The sequence below is a fragment of the Eleutherodactylus coqui genome, chromosome 7, assembly GCF_035609145.1.
Source record: "Eleutherodactylus coqui strain aEleCoq1 chromosome 7, aEleCoq1.hap1, whole genome shotgun sequence".
In the NCBI taxonomy this organism is placed as follows: Eukaryota; Metazoa; Chordata; class Amphibia; order Anura; family Eleutherodactylidae; genus Eleutherodactylus; species Eleutherodactylus coqui.
In genome coordinates, this window is record NC_089843.1 from 199790975 (window position 1) to 199804833 (window position 13859).

The 13859-nt window shown below is 46.1% G+C and overlaps 1 non-coding gene and 1 pseudogene across 1 annotated transcript; both read right to left on the reverse strand.

Annotated features, from left to right (window-relative positions):
- Positions 1 to 3810: 3810 nt before the first annotated feature.
- On the reverse strand, positions 3811 to 4023 carry LOC136573923 (U2 spliceosomal RNA; annotated as a pseudogene).
- Positions 4024 to 12127: 8104 nt separating this feature from the next.
- Positions 12128 to 12318, reverse strand: LOC136574045 (U2 spliceosomal RNA). The gene has a single exon (XR_010786209.1). It is a non-coding gene; the product is annotated as a U2 spliceosomal RNA (small nuclear RNA).
- Between the last annotated feature and the right edge of the window lie 1541 nt (positions 12319 to 13859).

A 13859-nucleotide genomic window follows, 5' to 3' on the forward strand; every position in this document is an offset into this window, starting at 1 on the left:
TCCTGCAGAAGTCAGGCATTCCCGCAAAGTATAGGTCGCCATTTACTTTTCCTAATTTAAAACGCGCGGGCGGTAAGATCACTCCCCCGGGCCCGCTGGGGTCACTTACACACGTGGCTTGGAAACGCCATTTTGAGGTCCAAATACCAAACTCGTTCATAATCTTTCCAATACATCTGACAGATTTGAAATAACGTAGCAGAAAGTCCTCAACCTCTTTCACATCAATGTAGGGAGAATACATCTTAATCACCACGAGTTTAGTGATGTCAAGGACGTGCTCGACTAGCAAGACACCCTCAAGCCTCGGATCTTTTTTCTCCGGGATCGCTGCCACCAAATCACGAAAAATGCCGTTTTCAGTAAAAGTCACGTCATAGATCCGACGCTTGGGGTAATCTTGTATTGCTAGTATTTCGCGTTTCTGCACGTTAAATGCCCCTTTAAGCACGTCCTCGACCACATACTTCAAGCCACGTGTGTCCGCACTATCCAAGAAAGAGACACGTATCGTGTTCTTAATCCGCGCATAAGCCGGTATATCGTGTGGGCCCTCGCCCATTTTTTGAAAGATGGTAAAATCACAAAGCCGCTTTGTGATATATAATAAATAAGCGCCCTCTCCTGGCCCGGAGACCAGAAGAGGCAGGGGGATCGCAACCCGTTTACCCTGGGACTAATCCCTCTCCCCGATAGCAGCAGGCGGGTGAAGCCCACCGGAGTGGGCGATCCCGCCAGGCAGAGGAGAGGGGTACCCGAGTTACCTTCTGACTAAGACCGCCTGTACCAGGTACACTTGATCTTAGCCAAAAGGCCGAGAAGCGATAACCCGAAATGGGTTTCACCTGCAGCCCGGCCCGCCCAACTCCACTTCCAAGGCTTGAGGCAACACGCTCAGCCGGCACTCTGGGCGTACCCACAATGCACCCAGGGAGATGGAAGAGTTTTGCATAGCCCCGCCCCACGCCTTCTCAACCGCGCCCTCCCCCCCCCCCCCTCAGTCCTTCCTCTTGCACCGTGCTCACGCATCCTAGGCTTGCAGAGCCTGCTGCTGCTGCTGCAGGACTCGTCACCTCCCTACCCAGGATGGTTAAGCCGGCGATGACACTAGAAGCAAGCACTAGTTTGTCTCTGAAGGTGCGTCGGCCGGTCGGTTGGAGGGATCTCTTCGGCCGGCCGCATTTCGAGTGGGGACGGATGGAAACTTTTTACCTGAAATGAGGGAAATTGGCTTCGGCCCCATAGGGCTTTATTGCCTTTCCCTGGGCCGGCATTAGTAGACCCTAGTAAGGAGAATAATAGAATGGCATGGTTATCCGAAGAACTTAAAAACATACAGCAGGCCTTTTTTTCCCGCCATACATACATAACTACAGATTTTATATTTTTTTTACATATATATATATATATATATATATATATATATATATATATATATATATATCTCTATCACACACACACACACACACAATCGTAAATCTATCTTTAATCTATATCTACAAAATCTATAATTCAGAAATAATCCATATCTATATTCTACGTAATTAATAAAGATAGATTAGATAGGATAGGATAGGATAGGATAGGATAGACACATACATGCATACATACTGTATGCAAATGAGCCAGGTATTTGGAATGCTGATGATGTCACTCCCTTGTGATGTCATACATACATACTGTATGCAAATGAGCCAGGTGTTTGGAATGCTGATGATGTCACTCCCTTGTGATGTCATGAGCCAGGTGTATGGCAGGCTGATGTCACTCCATTGTGATGTCATCAATTTAGAAGCATAAATAGCGGGCTTGGCAGCGATTTCAGTCAGTCTCTGCTGCAGCTGGGAGACGGGAGATGGTCTTTATCTCTACCAAGAAGCTGCAGAACTACCGGCAACTGCAGAACTACCGGCAACTGTAGAACTACCGGCAACTGCAGAACTACCGGCAACTGCAAAACTACCGGCAACTGCAAAACTACCGGCAACTGCTGAACTTCCGGCAACTGCTGAACTTCCGGCAACTGCTGAACTTCCGGCAACTGCTGAACTTCCGGCAACTGCTGAACTACCGGCAACTGCTGAACTACCGGCAACTGCTGAACTACTGGTAACTGCAGAACTACCAGTAACTGCAGAACTACCAGTAACTGCAGAACTACCAGTAACTGCATCATTTTTATTTTATTCAATATAGGTTTTATTGGTTTCATGGAGGGGGGGAAACTTTTGCCTTATCTCAAAGCAATGTAAAAATAACTTTGACAATGAAACTTAATAAATAAATTTCGAGTTGAACTATATCATGTTTGTCTGTGATATTTTATAAGGTCTACAAACAGGGGAAGGGGGAGCGGTAAGGGAGGGTAGGTATCTATGACACGGGAGAAAGAGAAAATAAAACAAAAAGGGGGAGGGGGGGCGCTCCGGGATTGCTGTTTCTCTTTACGATTGTGGTTTAAACGTGTTACTCACATGTCCCTGTCTGTAACCACCTAGTAAATAGGGGTGAGCTCCGGGCATCTATCCATATCGCCCAGGTGTGATACAATTTATCATAGCCTGACGGCTCATCTAGAAGCCTCATTCTCTCCCTACGCTCTATTTCGTGGATCAGTTATTTTTAGCGGAGTGCATTTTTAATGCAGCACACAAGGGGGAGACAGCGGCCTACCAAAATCGAGTTGGCTGCTGCTGTGGCTTTCTTTTTTTTTTAAAAAAAAGGTAGGTTCCGTTCTTCCACGGTGAGGAATAGGCAGGGAGGTTCCGTTTTTGCCAGCTGGGGAATGCTTATAGGCAAGGCCTTATCCCTGCTGGTGCATGTAACGTCAGACCACGTTTCAGACATGCAGCAGCGGCAGCAGCAGCATTCATTCAGTCAGTGGCTCACAAACGAGCTCCGTGCAAGTTTACATTAAACAGACACATTTCTCTCTTTACTGTATTGACTGCGGTCTTTAGCGAGCGGTTGAACTGTTTCTGTGTCCATGCATTGAATAAAGCAATACATCCTTTTAAAGTAGACGTCCGTTCGTTGGAGTTCTTTGCTCCCCGTGTGTTGCTCCATCTGTAAGCGTTGGCCTGGATCCTCATGGACGGAATACTGCCCATCCCACGTGGAGCGTGTATCTCAGCCCGCGTGGAGTGCTGCAGTCCAATGAGGTATTCCGTGCCGCATAGCAAGCCTTGGGCCTGTGTGATTGGGGGTCCGCTGCTGTCTGTCCACTCCGAAGCACACATCCGGGGCCGGCCGCTTTTTTACACTACCAGCGACTGCAGGTCACTCACACAGGCTGGTTGGAATGGCCTAGCATTATCCTGATCCGGAGGTGTAACTTGAAGCTGCGGGGCCCCAGTACAAAGTCTGGGACTGGGCCCTCAAACTATAAAGCTTCATTGATAGCATTGGTTTACAATGTGGGGAAGAGAGACTTTATGGGCCCCCTAGGGCTCCGGGCCCCAGGTGCGACCGCACCCCCTGCACATACACCCATGACCCGAATACGTGGAGCATACAGAGGCAGGCTGCCAGGATACGCTGTGCCTGCCCGATGTTTCCAACTTGGCTATTAGCGCAGCGGTAGGTACGAACTATAGAGTGCGGCTGGCATATGAACTGGTGTGTGTTGTTTTGCTTCCAGTTGTACCTGTGCTGTGCACAGTGGATACAATGTTGCGAGCTCCACGGCAGCAGACGGGCTGAGTGTCAGTCAAAGTGCTGGTTTGTTAGCAGCATCAGAAGAAGCCACAGCTGCGCTGCACCTCTTGCTCGTCAGTTTTGTTTTTCTGCTTTTGGAAACTGCTGTAGGAAAGGGGGTGCACCGGTCCTGGAGGTACTGCAATACCAGGTCAATGCGCGGAGTGGACAGAGCAAGCTCTTTTTCCAGCTCCCTGTTCTAAAAATCCATTTAATATATGGTCCCCAGATAGGGGACGTATCAGATATTAAACTGATAAGAACAGATTTTTTTTTTAGTTTAACATCCCCATCTAGTGGGGTGACTTTATTAACACAAAAAGAGTTTTACAATTTGGTAACATATTAAGAACATTTTAAAACCTAAAATGTTCTAAAAAACAAAAACTCTTTAAAAATACAAATACATACATATAAAATGGGCACTTGGTGGCATCACAATATGGCACTCCATTCCCTTAAAAGCCATTTTCTGGATAAAATAGGAAAGTTTTTCTTATCTATTATAAAATAATCGTACATCTCGCTAAGACAAATAGATAAAACATCCTGCACCGATAAAACCTCATGTTTGAATAATAAAATATTCCGGGCCTTCCATAGAGCTGCCTTCACGCAGTTGATAATCCTCCATGCCATTATCTTCTCGGTCCGCCTGGGGCACTCCAGACATCCATACAGCACGGTCTCCATCTTTATTCCTTTGTTCCGGGTGATTTTGTGTAGAAGAGGGCTTATTTTAGTCCATATGATTTTAGTAAAAAAACAAGTCCACATAAGATGTTGCACAGTCTCTTCTTCTTGGCATCCTGGTCTTGGGCAGGCGGCAGAGTTGGTCAGCCCTCTTCGATGCTGGAATGCCCGGCATGGAAGACACTCGTGAACGCAGCTCCAGGCAAGGTCCTTCTGTGGGTTAAAAAGAGAGTTGTCATTTACCATTTTCCATATTTCTTTTGTTCTCTCTTCATTAAAATTACTTGCAGGCGCCATAAAACCACTTTCCTTAAAATCTTTGTATACTTTCTTACTATTTAAAAGGTATTGCACCGTCTTCCCGCTAAAATTATATAAAATCACAATTTTTCCTAAAATTCGATACTCATCCGGCAGGTTAAAAGAATAGGGGGAATTTAAGACTGTGGAAAACCACCCATTTCTGCGCATAAAATAACCTGTGTTGTAGCGGATAAAATATGACCAAAAGTGATTTTTAAAAACAGCGTTAAGACACATGCTAAAATACTTAGTTAAAAGAAAAGCTTTAAAATCAGGGAAATCCTTCCCCCCCATAGGTTTGGGTTTTAAAACTCTCTCTCTCCTAAGTTTTTCCATTTTGGAGTTCCATAAGAAAGTGAAGCATGCCTTTGTTATCTTCTTTAGCAGCCGTTCTGGAGGGGGAAACACCAGACTAAGATACAATAAAATAGGTAAGATAATCATCTTTGTTATTAAAACCTTCCCCTCCAGCGTCAGCTGCCGCATGCTCCACATACATAACTTTTTGTTTATTTTTTGTGCCACCAAGTCCCAACTGGTAAAACCGTTGTTGGACTCATTAAAGGAGACCCCTAAAATCTGCACGGAATCAGAAACCGGTACAGGAATGTCCGTTAAAAGCATGTCTCCAATGTTTAAAATGTTGCTTTTACTAAAATTCACTTTAAAACCGGAGGAGCAGCAAAAATACTGAATTTGTTTCATGGTTTTTTGAATTGAGAGGGTGTCCCTGCAGAGCACCGCGACATCATCCATGTACCCCACTACTTTAGCCTCAATACCCCCCCCACCCGGAAGGGGGGTTCCTCTGATCTGCTTATCGGCTCGTATTGCACATAAAAGAGGCTCCAATGCACAGATAAAAAGTAGTGGGGACAAGGGACACCCCTGCTTCACCCCGGATTTTAAAAGGACATCCTGCGTCTTAAAACCGTTTACTAAAATCTTACTCGTGCAGTTTTCATAAAAGGCTCTTAGAGACAATAAAAAGCCTTCTGGTATACCCATCTTCTCTAAAACCTTAAAAAGATAAAAATGCGACACTCTGTCAAAGGCCTTCTCAAAGTCTATGGATAAAATGGCAGTTTTACCATGCCTTGACTTGGTGTCGCTAATACAGTCTTTTAAAAGGTTTAAATTATCATGTATGGCCCTCCCAGGGACGCCACAGACTTGATTTGGATGTATGATCTTGTGTATTATATTTTTGAGTCTGTTGGCGCATATTTTAGCCATGATTTTGTAATCGGCGTTTAGAAGGGTGATGGGTCTCCAGTTCCTGATATCTGTCTTGTCACCTTTTTTGTATAATAGAGACACCTCACCCTTCCGCCATGACCCTGGGAGGCTCTTGGAATTAAAAACTTCTGTAAAAAGAGAGTAAAAATCCTCTTTTAAAATTCCATAAAACGTGACATAAAACTCGATGGGTATACCGTCCGGACCAGGCACCTTGCCTGGTTTAAAACTACGGATGGTATCTAAAATTTCCTGCTCCGAGATATCCCGCAATAAAAACCTCTGTGAGACAGGATCTAAAACATCCGTGATCTCCTCTAATGAGTCCTTCATAAAACTTATATCCACACTTTTAGTGTTAAAAGGATCCGCGTAAAAACCATGTACCTTTCCTAAAAGACCCTGTACGTCTGTGACTCCATCAAGGTTATTTAAAACGCATTTTTTGTCAGTAACTTTCTTAAAAAAATACCTGGAGCAGGTCTCGTTCTCCTCAAGGTGTTTAACTCGGGAACGGAAAATAATTTCTTTGCCCTTCTGCTCCAGGCATTTGGCGATATCTTTTTTTATATCTAAAACTTCTTTCGTCACGTCAATATCATGCTCTCTCATTTTGTACAGGGTCTGCAGACGGGTGTTTAAATCAGAATAAAAATCCCGTTTCTCTTTGGCTTTGGAGATCCCAACCCTGATAAAATAGTCCTTAATCTTGATTTTCATTTTTTCCCACCACTGGCTGGTGGGAATGTTGGGATCTCTTACCCGTCTGCACTCTTTAAAAAAGGTAATAAAATCAGATAAAACCTGCGGATCTTGTAGAAGGGACACGTTCATCTTCCAGGCATTTCTGGTTCTCCTTCTTGCTCCAAGGTTCGCTTTAAAAAATAAAACCTTGTGGTCAGAGAAGGTATTATTAAAAACATCAGATCTAAAAGGTTGTACCTGGTGAGAGCAGAAGATAAAATCGATCCTGGAGCTGCAGGTGGTGTTGCTCCAGGTCACGCCAGCCTCTTCAGGTAAAAGCGGGTTGCATGTTTTAAAAACATCCGTAAGCAGGTGATCTGTTACGATGTTCTTCAGCATGTTTGCGGTTTTGTCATAGTTCCTGTTTACGGAGTTAGAGAACCGGCGTTCCCCCCTTAAAACACAATTAAAATCACCAGCTAAAATAAGGGGATAAGAAGTGTTAATAAAAAGGGGTAAAATCTCCAACATTTCTGCTCTCACCTTCTTTTCCGGAGAACCATAAAAATTTAAAAACTGACATTTAATACCGTTGATAAAAGCTCTGACCAATAAAATTCTGCCTGGTAAAATTTCATTAAAATTTTCAATAAAAACGTTCCCTTTAAAAAGAATGGCGACCCCTGCTGATCTGGACTCGTTAGATCCAGACCAGACTGATGGCCCATGTACCCAATCTTTCTCGTATTTTTTATATTGGGATTTGTGCGGGATGCCGCATTCCTGCAGGAAGAACACGGAAGCAGCAAAAATGGTGAGGTAGTTAAACAGGGCAGCCCGTCTCACTTTACTCTCGAGGCTTCTTACATTAAAAGTGAGACATGAAAGGTCCGCCATCATTGAGTGTGTGAAAGGATGGTGGTGTACACACCCGCGGTGTTCAACTTAAAACCCACACTCTCCGGCTACACCAGAGACCCCGCTGGAGCTCTCATACCCCCCCGCATCCGAATCCACGGTAAACAACGATGATGCTGGAGAGGAACTCCCATCACTCAGCTGACCCCCCAGGGCCCCCGAGGCAGGAATGTCCGATAAGTCCCAGATGGATGACATGGGTAGCGTATCAACCCCAGGGGTCGGCAAGTCGGCCTCCTGCTGCTCTCGTTTCCCCTCTGCAGGGGTGGGTACTTGGCTCCTGGCCACCACCTCGGAGGTTGCCCTTGGATCCCCCACCTGGCAGGGAGGGGGAGGGGCACTGGTGGATGGCACCTTAGGGGGACCGTCCGGTTTCGCTGCATCAGCAGGTACTTCCTTAGGTCCCCCCCGTACCACCTCCGAGTACAGGGTGGCCTTGGAGCCTTTCCGTCTTTTTGTTGCCGCTGCGTCTCCCCCGGGGTCTTCTGCCTCGGGTACCTCCGCAGCCGGCGTCTCCTGCGGGCCAGAACCGGCTTCATTTGGACTCCTCTCTGACCCAGGCTCCTGGGGGTGGGAGTCCATCGGCCGCTCTGCAGCCCTCCTCTTGCTACGCCGCTGCTCTTTTGCTTTACCTTCATCGTTTTGGGGGGGTCTGCTGGTGGTATCCATGTCCTCTGGTTCCTCTCCTTGGGGGGGTGCGGTTTTGTCTGCTGGCTTCCTTGGCTGCCCTCGCTGCTCCGTATTTCGTGTCCTATGGCGACACTCAAAGGAAAGATGACCAACTCTGCCGCATATATCACATTTCTTTGCCATAGGACACTGGTTGGTCTCGTGCTCTGAACCACCACAATTCCTGCAGGTGACGCCGCAATTGTCTTTCTCATGGCCATATTTCCTACAGTTGCGGCAGTAGGCTGGCATTCCCGCAAAATAGAGGTCGCCACTCACGTTACCCAGTTTAAAACGAGCGGGCGGTAGTTTCAGACCCCCTGGGCACCCAGGGTCCTTAATACACGTGACCTGGAACCTCCATTTAGATGTCCAAATACCAAGCTCATTCATAATCTTTCCCATACACTTGACCGATTTGAAATAGCCACTGAGAAAGGCTTCCACTTCTTTTTGGTCAGCGTAGGGAGAATACATCTTAATCACTATGAGCTTGGTCACATCTAGGACGTGCTCAACCAACTGGACACCCTCAAGCCGTGGATCTTGTTTGGTAGGAATCGCATTGATCAAATCATGGAAAATACCTTTCTGGGTAAAGGTAACATCATAAGTCCTACGCTTGGGGTAGTCCTGTATCGCCAGAATCCCTCGCTTTTGTATATTGAATACACCCATGAGCACGTCCTCTACCAGATAACGCAGGCCACGTGTACCCGCCGCTTCATCCGTAAAAACAACTCGAATTGTGTTCTGTGTCCGGGCGTATGCCGGTATGGAGTCTGGGTCCGTACCCATGACTCCTTTTTCTCTGCGCTTTACAACACCGCTGTTGTAAGTTCTCCACACTTAGCACAAGGCTAAGAGGGCAAGGGGGATCGCAACTCGTTATCCCTAGGACTAGGCCCTCTCCCCAATAGCAGCAGGCGGGTTTAGCCCACCGAAGTGGGCGATCCCGCCAGGCCGAGGAGAGGGGTACCTGGGATACCCTCCGGCTAAGCTCTCCTGCACAAGTGCACTTGAACTTAGCCAAAAGGCCGAGAAGCGATAACCCGAAATGGGTTTCACCTGCAGCCCGGCCCGCCCAACTCCACTTCCAAGGCTTGAGGCAACACGCTCAGCCGGCACTCTGGGCACACCCACAATGCACCCAGAGAGATGGAAGAGTTTTGCATAGCCACGCCCCACGCCTTCTCAACCGCGCCCTCCCCCCCCCTCAGTCCTTCCTCTTGCACCGTGCTCACGCATCCTAGGCTTGCAGAGCCTGCTGCTGCTGCTGCAGGACTCGTCACCTCCCTACCCAAGATGGTTAAGCCGGCGATGACACTAGAAGCAAGCACTAGTTTGTCTCTGAAGGTGCGTCGGCTGGTCGGTTGGAGGGATCTCTTCGGCCGGCCGCATTTCGAGTGGGGACGGATGGAAACTTTTTACCTGAAATGAGGGAAATTGGCTTCGGCCCCATAGGGCTTTATTGCCTTTCCCTGGGCCGGCATTAGTAGACCCTAGTAAGGAGAATAATAGAATGGCATGGTTATCCGAAGAACTTAAAAACATACAGCAGGCCTTTTTTTCCTGCCATACATACATAACTACAGATTTTATATTTTTTTTACATTATATATATATATATATCTCTATCACACACACACACACACACAATCGTAAATCTATCTTTAATCTATATCTACAAAATCTATAATTCAGAAATAATCCATATCTATATTCTACGTAATTAATAAAGATAGATTAGATAGGATAGGATAGGATAGGATAGACACATACATGCATACATACTGTATGCAAATGAGCCAGGTATTTGGAATGCTGATGATGTCACTCCCTTGTGATGTCATACATACATACTGTATGCAAATGAGCCAGGTGTTTGGAATGCTGATGATGTCACTCCCTTGTGATGTCATGAGCCAGGTGTATGGCAGGCTGATGTCACTCCATTGTGATGTCATCAATTTAGAAGCATAAATAGCGGGCTTGGCAGCGATTTCAGTCAGTCTCTGCTGCAGCTGGGAGACGGGAGATGGTCTTTATCTCTACCAAGAAGCTGCAGAACTACCGGCAACTGCAGAACTACCGGCAACTGCAAAACTACCGGCAACTGCTGAACTACCGGCAACTGCTGAACTTCCGGCAACTGCTGAACTTCCGGCAACTGCTGAACTACCGGCAACTGCTGAACTACCGGCAACTGCTGAACTACCGGCAACTGCTGAACTACCGGTAACTGCAGAACTACCAGTAACTGCAGAACTACCAGTAACTGCATCATTTTTATTTTATTCAATATAGGTTTTATTGGTTTCATGGAGGGGGGGAAACTTTTGCCTTATCTCAAAGCAATGTAAAAATAACTTTGACAATGAAACTTAATAAATCAATTTCGAGTTGAACTATATCATGTTTGTCTGTGATATTTTATAAGGTCTACAAACAGGGGAAGGGGGGGGGGAGCGGTAAGGGAGGGTAGGTATCTATGACACGGGAGAAAGAGAAAATAATACAAAAAGGGGGAGGGGGGGCGCTCCGGGATTGCTGTTTCTCTTTACGATTATGGTTTAAACGTGTTACTTACATGTCCCTGTCTGTAACCACCTAGTAAATAGGGGTGAGCTCCGGGCATCTATCCATATCGCCCAGGTGTGATACAATTTATCATAGCCTGACGGCTCATCTAGAAGCCTCATTCTCTCCCTACGCTCTATTTCGTGGATCAGTTATTTTTAGCGGAGTGCATTTTTAATGCAGCACACAAGGGGGAGACAGCGGCCTACCAAAATCGAGTTGGCTGCTGCTGTGGCTTTCTTTTTTTTTTAAAAAAAAGGTAGGTTCCGTTCTTCCACGGTGAGGAATAGGCAGGGAGGTTCCGTTTTTGCCAGCTGGGGAATGCTTATAGGCAAGGCCTTATCCCTGCTGGTGCATGTAACGTCAGACCACGTTTCAGACATGCAGCAGCGGCAGCAGCAGCATTCATTCAGTCAGTGGCTCACAAACGAGCTCCGTGCAAGTTTACATTAAACAGACACATTTCTCTCTTTACTGTATTGACTGCGGTCTTTAGCGAGCGGTTGAACTGTTTCTGTGTCCATGCATTGAATAAAGCAATACATCCTTTTAAAGTAGACGTCCGTTCGTTGGAGTTCTTTGCTCCCCTCAGTGTTGCTCCATCTCTAAGCGTTGGCCTGGATCCTCATGGACGGAATACTGCCCATCCCACGTGGAGCGTGTATCTCAGCCCGCGTGGAGTGCTGCAGTCCAATGAGGTATTCCGTGCCGCATAGCAAGCCTCGGGCCTGTGTGATTGGGGGTCCGCTGCTGTCTGTCCACTCTGAAGCACACATCCGGGGCCGGCCGCTTTTCGACTACCAGCGACTGCAGGTCACTCACACAGGCTGGTTGGAATGGCCTAGCATTATCCTGATCCGGAGGTGTAACTTGAAGCTGCGGGGCCCCAGTACAAAGTCTGGGACTGGGCCCTCAAACTATAAAGCTTCATTGATAGCATTGGTTTACAATGTGGGGAAGAGAGACTTTATGGGCCCCCTAGGGCTCCGGGCCCCAGGTGCGACCGCACCCCCTGCACATACACCCATGACCCGAATACGTGGAGCATACAGATGCAGGCTGCCAGGATACGCTGTGCCTGCCCGATGTTTCCAACTTGGCTATTAGCGCAGCGGTAGGTACGAACTATAGAGTGCGGCTGGCATATGAACTGGTGTGTGTTGTTTTGCTTCCAGTTGTACCTGTGCTGTGCACAGTGGATACAATGTTGCGAGCTCCACGGCTGCAGACGGGCTGAGTGTCAGTCAAAGTGCTGGTTTGTTAGCAGCAGCAGAAGAAGCCACAGCTGCGCTGCACCTCTTGCTCGTCAGTTTTGTTTTTCTGCTTTTGGAAACTGCTGTAGGAAAGGGGGTGCACCGGTCCTGGAGGTACTGCAATACCAGGTCAATGCGCGGAGTGGACAGAGCAAGCTCTTTTTCCAGCTCCCTGTTCTAAAAATCCATTTAATATATGGTCCCCAGATAGGGGACGTATCAGATATTAAACTGATAAGAACAGATTTTTAAGTTAACATCCCCATTGCTGGGGTGACTTTATTTTACACAAAGAGTTTTACAATCATCATCAAAAAGAAACATTTCTGTGAACATTTTAAAAACGTAAAATGCTCTAAAAAAAACTCTTTAAATACAGATACAAATACATATAAAATGGGCACTTGGTGGCATCAAATTATGGAACTCCACTCGCTTAAAAGCCATTTTCTAGATAAAATTGGAAAGTTTTTCTTGTCTATTAAAAAATAATCATATAATTCGCTAAGACAAATAGCTAAAACGTCCTGCACTGATAAAACCTCATGTTTGAACAGTAAAATATTTCGGGCCTTCCACAGAGCCGTCTTCACGCAGTTAATGATCTTCCATGCCATTATCTTCTCGGTCCTCGTGGGGCATTCCAGGCATCCATATAGCACGATCTCCATCTTTATTCTTTTTATCCGGGTGATTTTGGTTATCAGAGGGCTTATTTTAGTCCATATTAGTTTAGAAAAATAGCAGGTCCACATGATGTGTTGCACTGTTTCATCCTCACGACATCCAGGTCTTGGGCAGGCGGCAGAGTTGGTCAGCCCTCTTCGATGCTGGAATGCCCGGCATGGAAGACACTCGTGAACACAGCTCCAGGCAAGGTCCTTCTGTGGGTTAAAAAGAGAGTTGTCGTTAACTATTGTCCATATTTCTTTTGTTCTCTCTTCATTAAAATTCCCTGCAGGCGCCATAAAACCACTTTCCTTGATGTCTTTATAAGTTTTCTTACTATTTAAAAGGTATTGCACCGTCTTACCACTAAAATCATATAAAATCACTATCTTGGCTAAAATCTTGTATTCACTTGACAGGTTAAAAGAGTAGGGGGAACTTAAAACCGTGGAGAACCACCCGTGTCTTCTCATAAAATAACCTGCATTAAAACGAATAAAATACGACCAGTAGTGATTTTTAAAAACAGCGCTAAGACACATGCTAAAATATTTCGTTAAAAGAAAAGCTCTAAAATCAGGGAAATCCTTCCCCCCCATGGCTTTGGGTTTTAAAACTATTTCTCTTCTGAGCTTTTCCATTTTGGAGTTCCATAAAAATGTGAAGCATGCCTTTGTGATTTTCTTTAGCAGCCGGTCTGGAGGGGGAAACACCATACTTAAATATAATAAAATGGGTAAAATAATCATCTTCGTTATTAAAACCTTCCCCTCCAGCGTCAGCTGCCGCATGCTCCACATACACAACTTTTTGTTTATTTTTTGTGCCACCAAGTCCCAACTGGTAAAACCGTTGTTGGACTCATTAAAGGAGACACCTAAAATCTGCACGGTATCGGAAGCCGGTACAGGAATGTCCGTTAAAAGCATGTCCCCAATGTTTAAAATACTGCTTTTATTAAAATTCACTTTAAAACCGGAGGAGCAGCAAAAATACTGAATTTGTTTTAAAGTCTTCTGAATTGAGAGGGTGTCCCTGCAGAGCACCGCAACGTCATCCATGTACCCCACTACTTTAGCCTCGACACCCCCCCCCCACCCGGTAGGGGGATGCCACGAACTTGCTTGTCCTTCCGTAATGCGCATAAAAGAGGCT